We start from the raw sequence: 15,442 nt of genomic DNA on the forward strand, positions 1-15,442 counted from the left end.
GAAAGCCTAATATCGAGCATTAGAGAATGGGCTTGTACATCAGTACCCTGACTGGAGAACGAGTGTTCTCCAGCAGGGTCTTAATGTACAAGTAATGCCCAGTGAAAAATGGCAAAACAGAATGGCAGCCATTATTTTATGCTCGCAAAGCAGCGCTTCTGCTGTTTAGCGAGTGTAAAATATATTAAAAAGAAAACTTAAAAATGTAAGTGTGTGTGTATATGTCTGTGCCTGAGTGTATGCGTGTATGTCAGTGAAAGTTAGAGCGAGCGAGCCGTTATTTTACACTCACTAAGCAGTGCTTCTCCTGTTTAGCGAGTGTAAAACAAAAACAAAAAGAAATAAATTAAAATAAAGCATGAGAGTATGTGTGTGTACGAGAGTGAGAGAGAGAGCGATTGCTCCAGCAAAACAGAAAAGTGTGTGCGTGTTTATGTTTCTCTTTGCATGTGAGAGTGAATGCGTGCATGAAAGCAGAGAGAAACTGTGTGTGTGTGTGTGTGTGTGTGTGTGTGTGTGTGTGTGTGTGTGTGTGTGTGTGTGTGTGTGTGTGTGTGTGTGAGAGAGAGAGAGAAAGTGTGAGTGAAGTGTGAACCATGATCCACTCTGCATAGTCCTTGCTTAGATTTTTTTTCCAAAATGTTTTACTTGCTTTTACTGGTGATAACGCTAAGTTGCCATTCTTTTCATCAATGTTCCAACAGTGGGAGGTCTCTGTACATTCTTTCATTTCTGATATACATATCAGACCCTTGTAGATCTCTGAATTGTCCACAAGTAGGATATAATTTTTTTCCAGGCCACCACTATAATGTATAACCTGGATAACATGTTAAAGAGGGCTAGTCATAGTGGCCTGCTAGTGTATGCCACATATAAGCCAGTCTGTTCCCTGGATGATCACTATAGGACATACCCTTCAGCTAATTGGCTTGTTTGTTAATGTAATCTCTTTAACACATTTTAAATTAATAGATGTTTTTAAATAAGCACATGAGCACACAAGAAAATTATGTGAAGTCTGGAATGATTCCTGTCGGCAGCAGCAGTTTTACCTACCTCTGAGACTGTCATACCTGTCAACCTCTTAGCACAAGAGATCTGGACAAATCCTGACATATTTGGGGGTATGGTAAAAAAACAGGAACACATTTAAATATTGCTCTTATAAACTTTGAAAGTTTCTAGAAGAACAGGATTTGTGCTGTTAGCATGTGTTTTCTGAAGGATATGTAGTCTGAAACTAAAATGCATGTCATTATCTGAAGGCAATAAAACTTTGAAACTGAACTGTATGTCATTATTTAGTAGCTTCTGTCTCCAACGACTGGCAATAAATCAAACCTTTTAGGAGCGAGGGACCAAAAATATAAATTAAATACCTAGAGTTTTTTAAAGTGTTAAATTTTGGATGTAAAATGCCTCCAGCACCATTAACATATACTAAAGCATGTTTGAAACATTAGGCAGAGGAACTATTTTACATCAAAAATATATTAAAAAAAATAAAATGACACAAGTGACCTTAAAAATGATGAACATGTACACTGGCAGTTCGAAAGGAGTCAGAGTGCCAGAGTTTGGCGGGAGAATCTGCATGGCACACAAGTTCGAAGAAAAGAGGAAACCATTTAATGTGAGCAGTATTTCATTCTGTAGTCTTGTAGACGATTTGGGCCTAGGCGTAAGGTGAGTAACCTGTTCAAGTCAGTTGTGATAATAGTTAATATTTAAACTAAACATATAAAAAGTTATTTGTTCGTTTGTACTGTGACACAATTTGTTACTAACAGATTAATGTCTGGCCAGCTGAAACGAAAGCTGTAAAGTATGCATTTTTTAAGGGTATGATTTCAGGTTTTTTTTTTTTTTTTTTTTTTTTTTACCTGTTGCCACTTTCTCTGTTGGTAAATCAGCAATTAGATTGGACATTGATAAATGTTGAATCCCTTTCAAAAAATATTAACTAACAGTTATTTGTTCCCCAAAACATATGCAGCATTTGAATTTTTTTGTAATTTTATATATGTTTTGAGTTGCCTTTTCTCTTAGCGTTTTAACATTAAATTCTTGTGAAAAAAATATTAATTTTATGAATTCTTTTTAAGCTCTAAATATTCTGTTCTAGTTTCTCTACACATACATATAGAACAGGGAGAAGTGCTGATTTTGAGATATTTGTCATGTAAGTAAAGCGTCAGACAAAATTCACAAGTATATTAAAGTTCTGCTCATAAGATGAGTGAAAAGACTGTTAAATGACCAACAACTCATTGTTTAATTTTGACACTGGTATCGTGGCACCAGCAGCTATTTTATTTTCTAGTGTAGCTTTTTTCAATTTTATTCTCTTTTCACATATAACAAGGTGGTAGTATAGCATTTCAGTACACTGTAAACTACAATGATAACTGTACTTAATTTAGTTTTACTCTGATTTTTTTTTTTTGTGTGCATCAACTTTGACTGGGAGCCATTATTGAATCCCCAAATGATGTGGATACTCTACAAAAGGGCCTTACAGAAACAGATGCTTGATGCCAGAGCCATGGGCTCAAGCTCAATGCCAAGAAATGTATACTTATTCCCTTTGGGAAAAAACATGTACCCATGAATTACCACATAGGTGGCAGTACACTAAACACCGAAAGTGTGATAAGAGACTTGTGGACAGTGGTCTCACCTTTGATAACCACATCGTCACAACAGTCAGGAAATCCTTCTATGTGGCACACCTCATCACTAAGGGCTTTTCATCCAGAAAAAAGGAGGTCATTGTCCCACTGTACTCATCCCTCATTAGACCCATTATAGAATACAATGCCCCATTTGGTATGTATCTCTTAAGATATCTGCAACAACTGGAAAGGCTGCAGAAATACCTCACTAAAAGAATGACAGGCCTAAAGCAGATGCCCTACGCTGACCGCATTAAAAAACTCCAGCTATACTCTGTCGCATATCGTCTACTCGGAGGCGACCTCTGCTTAACATACAAGGCCATGTCAAACGCAGAGCTGTTGGACATGTTTCACTTAAAGAAATCCCAATCCTTCAAGAGCTACATGCTCCTGGGATCTAAACCCTGTCATCACAATAAACAAAACATGCTGGAAGGATAGGTTCCTGACCCAGAGACTCCCCATACTCTGGAATAGACTGCCCATATATGTCAAGCAGAGCGCCTTTTTGGCCCTCTTCAAAAGGAACCTTGACGATGGATGGGAGAAAGGAAATTCACCCTGGGGATCACGTCAGTCTCCCTACTAGACAGGGGTCCAGGAAAGTAAATAGTGTGGGAAGAAATAGCCAGGGAATTGTTATGGCTAGGCTTGTATATGCCCTAGGGCCGATAGCCTAGTACCAACCTATGAACTACGAACTAGTACACAATTTTACAGAGACCCCATATTCTCCAAGCACAATAATGCCCTCCAGGACGTGTGTTAATGCGTAATTAATTAATGCCCTTACAGGGGTGTAGAATTCCTCCGCCTGCGGAGTCGGGCCTCTCAACACCCTTAGGCAGGCATTAATTACACATTAACACATGCACGCTGTTGGGCATTACTGCTTGCTTATTATCTGACAAACCCTCAGTGAATTACTAGAAAGCCAAAAATTTTACAAGGGACAAGGCAAAAACATGAAGCATAATGAAGAACTTCCCACAAAATTCTGGATAGTTAAGAAGTCTGGTGGCAGTACAGCAGCTACTCAACATTACGAACTGCAGTCAAAATTCGTGCTGCAGACCTAAGTTTTATTCTTTGGGTTACTCTTTTAAAACTGACTGAGGAAGTCATTTAATCATCAACCCTTATCATCACAAGCCATTCCTGAAATGGACACTTCTGTTAAATAGGACTTGGCTAGTTGCAAGTATCTGAAGTGAATGTAAGCAGCCAATACCTGCCTCCATTTTAATATAAATATCAGAATCCGCACCACATGATCTACCATGTTTAATTTCAAGACTTCCTGCCAGCTTTGTAGAGGTCTCAGGCAATAAACCCTACATACTACTTAAAACCCAGTCTTCAGCAGTCTCTTCTTGCCTTGATTAACTATAGAGTATTAAACTTCCAATCATGCATGTCATACTATACATTAGAATTAGAGTACCTCAGTTTTACACATCTCTAAACTTCATTATGACATATGCTACAGTCTGCATTGCATTTTAATCCTTTAAAAAGAAAACTATCTGCTGCTGATTTTACAATGTTGTTCAAGTTACAGGAGTGCATATCGATAACAGCAGAGTTGGTGTTTCTTCATTTCTCTTCACTTTTCAGCCACACGTTCTTGTGTTACCACTACTAAACCTTTAAAAAAAATAAATAAAACGTGGCAGTGTTTCAAACATGCATCTGTCTTTCTCACATAACTGAAGGATATTATGATTTTTCTTTTAAGACCTATTCATAGTATTCCCATTGGAAGAGGAGGCATGAAAGTAACTACAACCAACTGTCCAGATCTCATCTCTTAAGTCATGTTGTTGCAGTAAATTATGAGAAAATTCATCTCTGTAAAATACTACTGAACTGCATCCTGTACAGATGCAATAAGAGTATGTCAAACTAAGCAAAGGGAAACATGGAAATATTTCCTCATAATTCTTTACATACATACACACACCGACTAAAAATGCAATTAACTAAATCAGCAATTGGTATGTAAAATGATCATGGGGTTGGCAGAATGAGAAAGCTTTACAATGTTTACTTTGAGTTGAAGTTTCTTATTTTAATCTGACTCACAAGTCTTATTTCTTAACACTAAACAATAAAACAGACTTGTGTGCTACAGAGCTGTCTCTGTAAAGATGATACATATAACACATCACATATCTTCTTTTTTTCTAGCCCACACAGCAGATAAAATAAGCAAAGTTTTTTAAGTATGGGGCTATAAGAAATATGGAACTTTAAACAAAATGCATTTCCAAGTGTGTAACATGAAAACCACAACGTGCAAATGCTTGCCAACTAATCTGCGAGAGGAACCCCTGTAGTGAGCTGACTGAGGTATTTCTTTCCATGGTTCGTCTTAAAGGGCTTTACCCTGCTCACTAAGGTATAAGCTAAAAGAGAACATGCCCTCCACAAGCCCATACTGCTACTGACCCTGCACTGCATCTAGACCACAGGAGTCCTAGTTTAATGATTCAAAGGCAAGGGTGAAGCTGGACCATCTTCTTTGCATGTTAAAACTTCAGGTAAAAATAGTTAACGATGCTGGGAGTTTTATCAGTGGGTCTGAAAGAAAAACAAGCTACCATTTGACTGCCTTTAGAAGAAATGAGATGGCAGAACACAGAAGAATGGAAGCTACATGGGAAATGCACACAGCCACCATTATAGGCAGAGCCTGTTTGTCTCCTCTGAAGTTAGTCAGTGATCTACTCCACAAGACCCCCTCAAAACACCACATTCTTAAAGGGGGGGGCTTCTAAAACCTTTTGCCTGAGGTTTTCATGAAGTATTAAGAGGTAAAGTTGCACAGCACTATGCAAGTATTTAGCAACAGAGGAGACTCTGTTCACCTCAGCAGCAGCATCAAAACTGTACAGGTAATATGAAAACTGACCAACGACACTACAACAAGGAGCTTGTCTAAAGCAGAGTGCTCCAGAAACTTGGGTTAAGCAGCTATCTTCCCAAACCTGATAGATGAAGATGCAATGAAAATGGACCCTGTGACAGGAGTAATTTAAGGTATCCATGCCCATATTAGCAAATTTTGTCACTCCTGGGCATTAATCTAAGGGTCTATATCATGTTGTTGAACTTTTAAAATGTTCGAACGTCATATGGTCAACACCATATGATCGAACATTTAAAAGTTTGAACGTTTCAATGGAGATCTCCGTGAGGAATGGGAAGATTTCCTTTTTCTGCACTGTAGTGCGATCTCGGAGTTGGTATATTTAATGACCGGGGGGTGCATGGGTGCTTGCCCCCCTATTTAAACCATTCAGGTAGTTTTTTTCTTTCTTTTTTTTTTAATTACATTTTCAAACTGCGGTGGTGGTGCTGCGGTAGCATTGTCGCCTCACAGTTAGATGTTGCCCGTTCGATTCTCAGAGCGTCTTCTGTGTGGCGACATGCGTGAATGGGCGTTCCTTTGTTGAAGGTTGTGCGTTAGGCCCGGCAAGCCAGCACATAAAAATCTGCTGCCAATCATTAGTGGACCGGAGTTCCACTGTGATGACCCCTAACCGGGAAAAGCCGAAAGACACAACAACAACATTTTCAAACTTTTAAAAGTTCGATCATATGGTGTTGACCATATGACGTTTGAACTTTTAAAATTTCGATTATGTAATATAGACACAATCTAATGGTTATACATACTCAGGAAAAAACACCACTCATCCTGTTTTTAGCGGATTCCAGAAGCCTGTTTTCAACAAAGTAAAATAACAGGAAAATGCAGAGCTCATAAAGAAGAGGATTGTGCCTGGAAGGTCCACAGAAAGAGCCGTTTTATTAGTGTAACTGCTAGAATCTCCATGGTGGGGAGCAGACAGTCCCTCATTTAAAGGTTGTCCAAAGTTTTCAAGAGACATATTATGTCTTTTGAGAATCCAAAGTATAGAAACACCACTGAGTTGCACAAGCATGTGTGAGTGTGCATGCACACACACACACACACACACACACACACACACACACACACACAAGCCTGTGTGTACATACTCTCACACACACACACACACACACACACACAGGTCTCAGTCTAAACTACAGCAAAAAAAAACATTACCACCATTGCCAGAAAGCTAAAATAATGTTGCAAACCTGTGACAAAGAAAATAAACTGCAATAAAAGTCATCCACAGAATTGATACCATGGTAAAAGTCCCAAATGAAGGAAGTAACTGCAGACTTAATCATATACCCATCCTCTACATACAGGAAAAAAGAACATTTTGTAGACAGGTTCAGTAGCAGACATGCCACATTCCTTCATTAAGTGTTTTTATAAGCCAAAGAGTGAAAGCCCCATTAGAAAAAGAGTCTGCTAACCACCTTTTCCCTATCCAACTACAAGATACCAGAAGTCTCTTAGAATGAATTCTTCTATTCCACAGAATTCTAGGTGAAGACATTTTCTGAGAGAAAGAGATACAAAGAGAGGGAGGGAGACAGAGAGAGAGACTGCAGATTTAATTGCCTCAAAAAGAACAATCAGTGACACAGATTATGTGAAGGGTAATAAACAATTAAATCAGTGTCTTGTCAAGACTGCCATGTCAAGTGCTTCTCCTGCTGGGTACGCATACCACTCTAATTCTTTCACACTTGCATCTAAAGGACAAAAATATTCCTTACTCTCCCATCAAAACAATTAAATATCCCTCCTTGATTGCCACCATCAAGTAGGTTTCCATGTGACACCACTTAAGACAGCTAGTTTCAAGAATTCATACTTTCCCAGGCTTGACATTTTACAGCTACTTTTTTGAACAGAGTTTCCGGACAGTCTTGTTGGTTTCAAAACGAGCATGCACAGTGGTTCTATCCTGGATGCCAAACAACAAAATTTAGAATATCACATCTGATCTACTCTAATTGCCAGCCTAAAGAATCTGATCTGATTTTTTTGATCTACACACATCTTAGATGGAGCTAATGGAGCATCCCGCTGCACTACCTTTAATGGTTTCATGGTAAAAGAATTTTTAAGCAGCATTCGTGGTTCACAACACTGTTCCAACAACAGTACGCAAATGCAATCCCAGAAAGTTGTCATGCCTTTATAACATGAAAAGAAGCTTTTAGATCAGGAATACCTGAAGTGTCAAAGCTTTCTGAGCCACCCTTATAAAACCATCCACATGGCAAGTAAGCACGCCAATGATGTTAATGTCCCCCTCTAGCCAGTAAAGCATAGCATAGTCCTTACTACCAATACCTTTAACTTTGTTACATCAGTAGAATGATGCATCTGTTAGACCATAAACAACTTTATTAAATTCACATATTCTTAGTAACTACATGGATACCCACACTGTAATAGAAAAGCAAAATCATTACATTTTTCATTTTCATGCACTATACATGTATTTTCTTTTCTGACAATTACCATTCACTCCAACATTACATAAATTGCTCAAGTCTAGACTTCACTGAAATTTAATGTATTGTTCCTACAAATGACATTTGTTCCTCCCCTTTTCTAAAGATCTCACCTCTAATGTTTTTATCTTATTTACAATTGGTTTAGATTCTGATTTACCCTTTCTATTATTTGCCTTTTTGGCAGACAATAGCATTAAATGTAGTACGGCCCTACTATTTTAGGCAATTTCCTATATCCCAGCTCCAAAGAATTATCTTCTTAGTTAAAATAATTTGCTGCCCCAACATTTCTGACAAAGATCCTGTAGGGAGCTTTTAAAATCTGCCAACTCATTACATTCCCAAAAAAAGTGCACCCAATTATCCCTCTCTTTTCTCTCAAGCCTCCAGCATTTACTATCTACTGGAGGACAAAATTCTCTGATGTCTGTTTTGGGTATAAAATATCTACACCAACACCTCAATGCAAAAGTTTTAAGCCGTCTAGACTATGTTGCATATTTGGGGCCATATAAATATCTTCCTACCATTCTTTTGCATACTACTTTTCGAGTCTCGGTTCCCAGTGCTTTTCTAATGCCTTCTGACTGACTATTACAGTTATTAGACATTTGTTTCCTACAGTTGTGCATTACTTAAAAAAAGTAACTGGTAGGATGTATTAACAGCAGCTTCTATTCTAGACAACTAAAAACCTCAACCACATTGGTCTTTCACTTAACTCTCTCCTTACCATTTTTCATTGGCTATACTCCTCAACTCATAAACAAAAACATTGGTAACCGCCAAACTCTGGACCCTACCCGGTTCGGGTTTGTGAAAGGTAGATCATGCCTCCTGAACTTGATCGACTTCTTTGAGGCAGCCACCAAAGCTGAAGATGAGGGTAAGGTGGTTCACACAGCCTATCTTGACCTCGCCAAGGCTTTCAACACCATCCCTCATTCTGGAATTATAGATAAACTCACTAAACTAGGTATAAATCCTTACGTCACAAGATGGGTTGCCAACTGGCTTACTGACAGAACCCACAGAGTAAAAGTTGCAGACTCCAAATCTGACTTCAAACCAGTGACAAGTGGAGTACCACAGGGTTCAGTCCTGGGACCTCTCCTGTTTGGGATCTACTTCTCTGAAGTACAGGCTAACACAGAAGGCCTTTGGCTAACAAAGTTCACAGATGACTGCAAACTAGGAGCCATGGTCGAGTCCTCAAATGATGTGGACATCCTACAGACGGGCCTCAATGAGACAGATGCCTGGTGTCAGGGGCATGGCCTCAAGCTCAATACCAAAAAGTGCACAGTCATCCCCTTTGGTAAAAACTCTGTACCCATGAACTTTACCCATGAACTACCACATAGGCGGCAGTCTACTTAATGCCGAATGTGTGATAAGAGACCTTGGGACCCAGGTGGACAGTAGTCTCTCCTTTGATAATCACATTGCCACAGTAGTCAGGAAATCCTTTTACATGGCACACCTCATCACAAAAGGGTTCTCATCCAGGAAAAAAAGAGGTCACTGTTTCCCTCTACTCGATACTCATTAGACCCATTATACAGTACAACGCCCCTTTTGGAATGTACCTCACAAGACATCTGCAGCAGCTGGAAAGGCCACAGAAGTACCTCATAAAGAGGATTACTGGCCTCAAACAGATGCCCTACACTGACCGTCTCAAAAAACTCCAGCTTTACTCCGTAGTATATCGCCTAATCCGAGGTGATCTCTGCCTAAAATATAAAGCTATGCCAAACCCAGATCTGCTGGACATGCTGCACCTAAAGAAATCCCAATCCCTCCGAGCTACATGCTCTAGGGACCTAAACCTTGTCACCACAATAAACAGGACATGCTGGCGGGATAGATTCCTGTCCCAGAGACTTACCATACTCTGGAACAAGCTACCCATCTATGTCAAGCAAAGTTCCTCATTAGCAGTCTTCAAGAAAAATCTTGATGAGTGGATGGGAAATAGGAAATACATCCCAGGGATCACTTCTGTGGCTCTGCTCGACAGGGGCACAGGAAAATAACTTTCTTGGGTGGTGTAAGCCAGGGAACCTTGTTGGCTAGGCTTACTAAGGCCCTTAGGCCAACAGCCTGGTACCTACCTATGAACCTATGAATCCTTGGTAGGGAACACAGTCTCCAGCCTGTAGTCATTGCTTATGCTCATCCGACTCAAATACCTTTTCCCTCTCCAGTTATTTGCTCCCAATACCTTAGCTCATCTGCTAATTTTCTCTAATAAATTCCAGACTCCTCTTGCCTATTTTTTATGCCCCCTACTTACAACCATCCCCACTGGGAAAATCTCCTTTCTCCATTCCAGTGCTGACTTAGTTCTCATAATGCTTTCTGGTTCATAGGTTCATAGATTAGTACTAAGCTAACTGCCCTTGCGAGCCATTTTAAGCCTAACCAATTATCCCTTGTGAGACTTCAAACCCTGCACCTTGTGTTTGTAAGGCAAACAGCTTAACCATTAGGCCACCCTCCCAAATATAATATTCTACACATGTTTACTATTCTCCTTCCAGCATCCAAAATACTACATTCTCCCTATTCCGTGACCCCCTGCCCTTTTTAACAATCTCTTTCCACATTGATTTGTAATCTTCTGCTTATGTGTAGGCACTTTGGGTCCCTATTATATTAGCGAACGCACTGAATTGCGAATGCTGTTTAGTCAAACATCATTACGCGAAATAGCAAAATAGCAAAAGCACGGAAAAGCGATTTTTTTGCTAGGGAAAAAAATCACTGGGCCATTTTTGGGACTTTGCCATTTCCTCCACTGTGGTGTGATCTCGGAGTTGGTATATTTAAGTAGGGAGCATGGGGACCACAGCCCCCCACTTTATTTTGTGTTTGGATTTTTTTTTTCCCAGAGAAAAAAATTGCTGATCAGTGTGTTCAACATTTTGGGTTTTTGGGGATTGTGGATCGATTATACAGTGTTCGCAATTCACTGCATTCGCTAAAATATAATATAGACCCGGTACTTTAACTGTGCAGCTCTAAAGTATCCCCTCAAATCTGGTAATTTTTTTATCATCTTGTTAAAAGTGGAGAAACAACTTATCCCAATTAATTCTTGCCTTCTTTCCCACTCAAAGAAATTGCTTCAATTCTTTATTAATTATGGTCCACAAATTCTAGGGGATACAAATCTAATACTAAAACGACTAGAAACATTGTCACTGCTTGGAACTTACTATCCATAGCCACAGTCAAGGAGTTCCAACTTTTTAGCATTTTCTGTATTTGTTTAATCTGTTCTCACATATCCTTAGCTGCCATAATAGAATGATTTTTAATCCGTACATCTAAATACTTCATCATATCATGTCCCCAAAGATATGCCAATTGCTGAACTAACCGATGTGTGGGAACATAAAGGCTACATCTTTAAATTAAATCTTCATTTATTTTATATCCTGAAAAAACTGGAACCATCTCAAAATGTTCCACAACAATGAAATGCTATTTTCTGGATTCACCAAGTACAAAAGAATATAATCTGCAAATAAACCTTTTTTTTTTTTAATTGCCATACCAGTTACATTCTTGAATGTTTAAGTCCCTTATTGTCCTTGCCAGTGGTTCTAAGCATAAAATAAATAAAGGGGAAAGAACACACCCTTTCTTGCTTTCTCTGTTCAAACACAGCTTGAGAGAGAGGAACCCACCCACCTTAGTTATTGCCTCTGACCTTTCATATAGCTTCCTAATTAACCCCATTTTTCTATCCAGGAATGCAAATGCTACCATTGCTCTTCTCACGAAGTCCCAGCTGACTATCAAATACCTTCTCTGCATCAAAACTCACCAACAATAGTGGCATCTTCTTACACTCTGCTTCTTTCTCTCTCTCTGATCATCATTGTTCTATTACTGTTATCGAATGTTTGCCTCCTCTCCACAAAAACACAATGATCCATATCCAACAGTTTTTGGCAACCATTTAGCCATTCTCTAAGCTTGTAAATACATAAAAACTTTATAATCATGGCTTAAATTTCAAATTGGTCAATTTGAAGCTAGACCTGAAGAGTCTTTTAATCTCTTTTTATAGTATAAAAACTGTAGGTTTCTTCCAAGATGATGGCACTGTCCTTCCTTTTAGAATATGGTTAAACAACTCCTCCTAGATCTTTATCACTTTCTTCCCTCATAACTATCAAATTTCCACAGGAATGCCACCAGTTACTGGAAACTTCCCTGTTGACTGATTACACATCACCATAGTTATCACATCCCCCCATTTTTGCCAACAATTCCAGAGTTTTATCTTCCTCTAACCTTTTCTCAGTTTCCCCATTCCTCTGCTTTATACAGATTTTCACAGAATTTCCAAACTATCTTTAATACCTCTACAATGTTTTTTTTCCCATAGGCTCCCTAAGTTTATCAGCACCACTTTCTCTTTTCTATTGCCGATATGCTAATATTTTTTGCGTTTAACAGCAACCTTTCTAAACTTATGCATATAGAAATACTCCTTTACTTTCCACTTACTACGCAGCAATTGCTCCTCTTTTCAATCTGATATGCCTTCTCACCTGCAACACTTTAACCTTTGATAACCCCCGTCCAAAGAATTCCTATTACGTCTTTCACATATCTTTCTTATTTCTACCATAATTTTAAATTCCATTTTCATTTTATGCTACTCCCTAGCTGCCCCTTCTGAAGAAATGTGCATCTTTCATAATAACCATCATTTCCACCACCCATTCCTTCAATACCTCTCTTTTTAACATAAGTAGGAAAGCTCCGGTGTCTTATTTTTACTTGATCTCCATACACTTTTATCTTAGTCTTTACCGGTGTATGATCTGATGTAGTTAATGGATACGTTTCAAAGCTTTCAAATGAAATATCCATTAACTTGTGAAGTATAATTTTGTCTAGTCTAACTCCACTATTGTAACTTGGGGAATCTGTAAGTTCTTTCTGGGTTCTTGCTAGTAAATCCACATCTTTCATTCCAAATATTCTCATAAGCTTCTATTTTTTGTTAAATGTTGTCTTTTAAGTCCATCAGATACATCTTTGCTACTGCGGATCAAGTTCCAGCCCCCACCCATCAATAATATTTATTTTAAAATCTTTAATAATAGCTTTAGGTGGAATATAAATACATGCCAACATAATTCTTGAATAATCCCTTATTACTACAAATCTACCATTATTCTCTTTCTCCTCCTCTTGTATCACTATTATTACCTCAGTTTCCTTTGTCCATCACCCTCTGCTAACTATCCATTCTGTAGTCCTTTCGTTGCCAATTTCACATGCTCATTTCGATTCAAGTGCAGAATATTGGCAATCTTAATAAAATTCCATAGTCTTAGCTGCTGGTCCATCTCCACAATGCCATCCACAATATGTCTGATAAGGTAGTCATTTTAATATGAAGCTACTGCTTTCACATATTTACAGGACAGTTTTTTTTATATATCTTTCCAACTTTTAACTTACACATACTCATTAAGTTTGACAGGCTGATGTCACATCCCTGCAGCCATGTCACATCTTCCCAGAACTTTTACTTCAAAAAAAAAAAAAAAAAAAAAAAAAAAGAAAACTTACAAATATATATGTACATTTTCATTTTAATCCCCAATCTATATTAACTAAAAGCTAACTAAAATTATATATACTTTCCAAAAAGGGAAGTTACCCCTCCAGGTAGGAGCAAATGCCCTCCGCCATAAAAAAAGCAGTTACAACACAGGATTTACATATTCTAAAATGAACATGCTGGAAGTTCATATTGGAGCCATGTACCCTCTTGCCCCACCACTATTCATTATTGCCCCATCTCAATTTCCCTCCTAGGTGTGAAAAAAAAAAAAGACTTACATGCTCTCAATTAACTGATTTTAGCTTTAAAGAAAAAGTGCACTGGCTACCCTTACATAAATTAGATTGTCCACCATTATGTTTTATACTGAAGTGCTAAATACTGGTAGCAATGCAAAAGTATTCCCTTCAATATGTCAGACTTCATTTACTTTCACTGAACTTATCAGTTTCCCATTTATGTACTAATTTATAGTGCTTCCCATACAAATGCTTCAGAGTTTATGGCTCAGTCATTTCCTGATTAACTGCCTGCACCCGCAGACAGACCATCTTCAGTTGTTGAGTTTTGCTGGTAAAAGAAAACAGTTCATACTTTTGTAAGTGAATAAAATGGCTCTTCTCAAATGCTGGGAAACCGTACTTCTCATTTTCTAGTCAGTTTGTGCCAAAAACAAAGAAAGAAAGAGAGACAATGTCTCCCCTTGTATGCATCACAAACCTTAAACAGTCTCCCCTTCCACCTATACAACACCAGGGGAATCATCATAACACAAGACATATATTTGATAAGTACAGCTCCACATCCTCCTCACAGCAGCCGAAGACCATCACAACATTATACTGCTTATGTCCAGCCATCTTGTTAAGGTAGAACCCCCCCCCAATACATTTCCGTCATGACAAAGTACTTTCTTACTTTATCACCACCTGCATAAACAGTCACCGATTAGCCCTCCCCCACAAACAAACCCACCCCAAACGTAGCATGCGATTTACTAAATGAATATTATACATACATTACAAAGAAAAAAAACTTTTGTTTTTACTTAGAGTTAGTCCCTTTATTATCCTTCTAAACATTAGTGACAAAGTGCGAATTATGCTTCAGAGTTCACTTATTTCCTGCTTTCACATTACTGCTCATCTTCTCTCTTGTTATCTTAACCTCCCAACACTCTTCTCTAGCAAAGCTAGATCATGATATGCAGGGAAATGGATCCGACGCACACACACGCACACACACACACACACACACACACACACACACACACACACACACACACACACACACACACATGCACATGCACGCACACACACTGCAATAGGGAATGGATGGCAAACAGACAACAGGTTCATACTTACAAACCATCTCATCTGAGGAAACATTACAGTATCCCCACCCACCCCCTTAAAGTACAACACAGTATTAGCAATCCATCTACATGGTGTGAGAGTAGAACCCACAGCATTCTGCATCAAAACCAAGTATGCTACATGTACAAAAGTAGGAATGGTCATATGTTTAAATTCTACATGCAGATGTGGAATATGCATTGACATGGAACAGAAGCATCAACAGCAGGTGTGTGTGTGTGTGTGTGTGTGTGTGTGTGTGTGTGTGTGTGTGTGTGTGTGTGTGTGTCGAAGCAAGCAACAGCACATGTGTGCGGATGTACAAAGGGCATTCTTAAAGACAAACACCCATAAAGAAATGCAATTTTTGTTCTAAATTAAAAAGTAAATTTCTG

At 38.6% G+C, this 15,442-nt stretch overlaps 1 protein-coding gene across 1 annotated transcript in view; it reads right to left on the reverse strand.

Annotated features, from left to right (window-relative positions):
• Positions 1-15,442, reverse strand: part of GNL2 (G protein nucleolar 2) — an 859,639-nt gene that overhangs the window by 784,241 nt on the left and 59,956 nt on the right. The window lies entirely within an intron of this gene.

Source organism: Protopterus annectens, chromosome 1.part1, assembly GCF_019279795.1.
Source record: "Protopterus annectens isolate FY-2018-M chromosome 1.part1, PAN1.0, whole genome shotgun sequence".
Classification (NCBI taxonomy): Eukaryota; Metazoa; Chordata; order Ceratodontiformes; family Protopteridae; genus Protopterus; species Protopterus annectens.